The sequence below is a fragment of the Salvelinus alpinus genome, chromosome 11 (genome assembly GCF_045679555.1).
Source record: "Salvelinus alpinus chromosome 11, SLU_Salpinus.1, whole genome shotgun sequence".
Classification (NCBI taxonomy): domain Eukaryota; kingdom Metazoa; phylum Chordata; class Actinopteri; order Salmoniformes; family Salmonidae; genus Salvelinus; species Salvelinus alpinus.
The window spans coordinates 69,978,511-69,982,939 of record NC_092096.1 but is presented as its reverse complement, the minus strand read 5'-3'; the positions used below and the strand labels follow the sequence as shown (position 1 = coordinate 69,982,939).

General features: G+C 41.8%; 1 long non-coding RNA gene across 6 annotated transcripts; it reads right to left on the bottom strand.

Moving 5' to 3' along the window:
• Positions 1–578: 578 nt before the first annotated feature.
• Positions 579–3,785, bottom strand: LOC139534722 (uncharacterized). Of its 6 annotated transcripts, none has more exons than XR_011666986.1 (5): positions 3,496–3,753; positions 2,803–2,866; positions 2,432–2,657; positions 1,482–1,659; positions 579–1,196 (listed from the first exon to the last, which is right to left on the bottom strand). It is a non-coding gene; the product is annotated as an uncharacterized lncRNA (long non-coding RNA). The 6 variants fall into 6 exon arrangements; XR_011666987.1 differs by having other exon boundaries at positions 2,432–2,654; positions 3,496–3,735; XR_011666988.1 differs by lacking the exon at positions 3,496–3,753 and adding an exon at positions 3,302–3,441.
• Positions 3,786–4,429: the final 644 nt, after the last annotated feature.

Genomic DNA, 4,429 nt, shown 5'->3' with positions numbered 1-4,429 from the left:
TTTTTTGTTTGTATTATCATGTATTATCTTTTACCAGATCTAATGTGTTATATTCTCCTACATTAATTTCACATTTCCACAAACTTCAAAGTGTTTCCTTTCAAATGGTATCAAGAATATGCATATCCTTGCTTCAGGTCCTGAGCTACAGGCAGTTAGATTTGGGTATGTCATTTTAGGCGGAAATTGAAAAAAAAGGTTCAATCCTAGCTAAGATTTTGAAAGTATGATGATGACATGATCAGTCCAATCAAAGGTACGGTGGATATAACGTAATTTGACATTTTTATCTGTGGCCAATGACCATGAGCCTTCTTGGATGGGCACTTCTAATGTAACTCTATGGCAGCACCCAAGGAGCTTGAATTCTCGAGCTCTACCTGTAGATTTTGCAGTGACGTAGTGTCCCCATGAGTGACAGAACACTGAGCCAATCACAGCGCAACTAGAGAACATTACCAACCCCTACACTCCGTATTTTCCCGCTGGCTGCCCCACCACCACAGAAAGCACTGAGTTAGGCTGAAACACCTGCATTTTGGAGTTGCTTTACTCAAGAAAGCAAAAAAGAGACCATGTTTGCACACAGCTTTATTAACACTTAAAATACATTATTTTTATTTTTTTTACATTGTTTGCAAACTGATACGTGTCACATATTAATGCCAAAATAACATGCAAAACAGTTATTTGTAGTTATTTATTTTAGCTAAACAGGTGGGGCTCAATGACGGGTCACCACTGGTCATACCTGTGTGTATGTATGTGTACAAGTTGAGTTGCACCGAATCAGACTCTGTTCTGTGTGTACCTGTATGTTAACTATAGCCTGCTGTAGGGGGGGGGTCTCGGGTTGTGTTAACTATAACCTGCTAACAAATTAAATCCCTCCTTCTCTGTGTCTTATTTACTCTGTTCTCTCCTCTTCATCAGCTGTTAGGTCAACAACGCCTGGCCCACTTGCCTTCTTCTATCCTACTTTTCTTGATTTCTCTTCCCATCTATCCCCTTGTCGTTCTGCCAGGGCATGTACGCAGAGAGAGACAGTGTAATGTGTTATAAAACACTGAACCGTAAAGTTGTAGAAAGGATGTAGCAATGTTTTTTGTGAATATTGTCATGAGGACTTGTCACACAGATGCTGGGCCTTAGCCTGTTGCTCCAGTCTAAACATAAAGCTCTGGACCACCAGGAACCTAGAAAATACCGGGGGAGAGAAGAGGGACTATGGTCAATGTGACACCTGAGGAAGAGCACCAAACAAACTGTCATTCTAATCAGAGATTGTACAGATCCTTCTGCTTTTTCCGAGAGGGAGTGAGAGGGCGTGAAAGATCAAGGATGGGGAGAGAGGGACATGGTCTAAGAGAAGAAAGGGAAATATGACCCCCAAAAAAACAGCGAAAGTAAGATAAAATAGGATGACATCAGCGAAGAGAGAAAGAAGGTGAAAGAGTATGAACAAACAAGTAACTAACTACCTGGGCCTTTCTATAGAGTGTTAGTAGGACAGCATATTCTCCAGACCTCTTCTGGGGTACATACTCTCTCCTTCCCTCGAGAGCTGTTTGGACAGAGCCAGGTTGTTGCTGCTACGGCGACTGGGGGGCGGGGCTGTCGTCACACCAGCAGGGAGGGAGTGGATGGGAGTGTCCGGACCTGGAAGCGGATGGGAGGAAGAAAGGGAAAAAGAAACTTATGATCAACCACTCCATCTCCATCTATCGCTTCACATTTCTGTTTCTCTCCCGTCCAATATGCACATCCCATCATTTATCCATCTTCTCCTTCTCGCTCTCTCCCACCCATCTCATCATTTTCTCTGTAGTGCCTCGGTAACTTCTCATCCAGTATCTTACAAATTCCATCTCCAAAGTTTTGTAGAATCTTTGTCTCTTGAGCGTTGTGAAGGGGTATGGGGAACTTCTTCAATGAACTGAGCCTGGTGAGATGGAATGGCGAGTGGCGCAGCGGTCTAAGGCACTGCATCTCAGTGCTAGAGGCGTCACTACAGACCCTGGTTCGATCCTGGGCTGTATCACAACCGGCCGTGATTGGGAGTCCCATAGGGCGGCGCACATCCCTCTAGTAGGCCGTCATTGTAAATAAGAATTTTGTTCTTAACAGACTTGCCTAGTTAAATAAAAGGTTAAATGAATAAAATGGAGAGAGGGAGGGACAGAGATATGCAACAGAAAACGTGTCCTGTTAGCTAATGCAGTGTTCTTCAGGGCAGGCTTTTGTGCCAGCCCAGCACTAACACACCTGATTCAGCTAGTCAATGACTAGATGATGATCTTGTTAGTAATGAGTCCGGTGTGTTTTAGTACTGGTTTGGAACAAAAGCCTGCACACCCTGAGGGACGCCAGTAGCAAGTGTCCTGGGGTATGAAGGCTTTATAGTTCCAACCCAGCTTATCTAGGCAGTTACCTTCTGATACACATAGTGTAAGTGATTATAGCCTGAGTGTGTGATAGATATCTTCTGTCCCCTCTCTGCCGCTTGGTCCCGTAGCTCAGTAAACCACTGGAGGAAGAGGGGGTTGGGGCACGGTGCGCTTCCTACCCAGATGGATCTGTGTAACCTACTTCACATAGCCCCAACAGAAGAAAGGCACACGAACACCCACACTTCACGTTGACTCGGTTTTTATCTGCTGTAAAAAGATTTCAAAACAGTGATGACAGGACAGTCACACATTCACTGCTCTCAGAATATCTCTCTCAGGCTCAATCCACAAAGTGACCGTATAGTATAAATGCATTGTGTTTAGAAAATAACAGAAAAACAGAAAATAATACCTGCAGTAAAAGATATCAAACAGTGATGACAGGCATTGACAGGACGGTCACAGCCACACGTTCACTGGTTAGGTAGGACACAATATATATTTTAGATAGGAGCAACAGTAGTGATACATGGCCCTCAATGTGAAGTGATATTAATCCACAAATACAGAGCACAAGTACAACCCTTTTTATATAAACATTTTAAGGTAGTAAGAAAATAAACTTTCACTTAATATTTCAATAAATCACCTGCTAGCGATAGCTAACGTTAGCGTGACATTCTAGTGCAGTGACCGACGGTGCTAGTTAGCTCGTCAATAACATGGCTAGCTAAGCCAGCAAAAACTTGGGTTAAATTGCCGAAATAGGCCTTAAATACATTAACGGCAAGATAAATATATAAATAGTCTCATTCGCTATTGACTTTGGGATATGTGAACCCGTTCTTCAAAGACACTATTGTATTATACCGTTTTAAGTGTTTTTTTATAAACAAAGGAAGGAGACAAACCTGCTCTCGGAATACCTCAGACTGAGGAGAGATAGGAGAGAAGCACTCAACCCACTAGTTGTTCTTTCAAGGAAAATAATACAAAAATGGTTCGTCCGAAGACCTCTCGTATTGCCAACCTTACTACAATGACAGCAAATATTCGTATTAATTCACACAACACATAATGAAAGGAAACTTGATTTATATCACACCTTTTCCTGGTGTGAATGGTTTCACCCAATACTCTCCCGCGAACCGCGTCGTTCTTTGAGATCTACATTGCGTGCGAGGTTGACGGAAACTCTACATTTTCACTTTGTCATCTACATTTTCACTTTGTCACACCTGTTCAGGAGCTGGCATCACTGTGAGATTCGGTCTCTAGTCTAGCCATATAGCTAATGGTACTGCAAAACAGAAAGAGAGAGCATGCCAGAGTGTTGTTGTTGACTTGCTCCACCTCCCAGCACACCTTTTCCCGTTTTCTAAACTTTTTGCGCATGTGCAACAAAAAAAAAACGTGTGAAGAAAACAGCTGCGGCCGATAAACAAGCGTTCAATTCAATATTATATTTTATCAATATGTTTGATTCAAATAGCCTACTCAACTGAACTTGTGGAACAGCTGTTGGATGATGCGCACAGTTTTCCGGATAGTTGTCATATCGCGTTTAAGGTAATATTCAGGATGAGCAGTTTACTGTGTACCTTTGATATCCCACTCATGACTATCCCTGTTCCATGAATAAACAGAATATTCCCCATTTTAAGTTAATATGGGTTAAATGGAATAGTAACTGAAATATACACTCTGACTGTAGTCCAATAACCTCTCATGTAGCATAATATAAAATTAGCTCGTGCAAAATTATGTATTTATTGCAGTAAAATGATACAACAAAAGTTAATTTTGTCTTGGAAACAGGAGTTGAGATTTTTTTGAGAGAAAAAGCGAATCTCTGTAATTTGTTATCTTTGACACTGTTATGCAAGCAGACAGGACCAATCTATCCACTGTTTTGGAGTTATTGCGTTTTCTTCCCGGGTCACTAAATGAAACAGACAACTTTACTGGTCTTCTGGGGCAACAAGTTATGACAGAAGAAAATCTGCATGTATCTAACTATAGTTGACCAACACATGTCG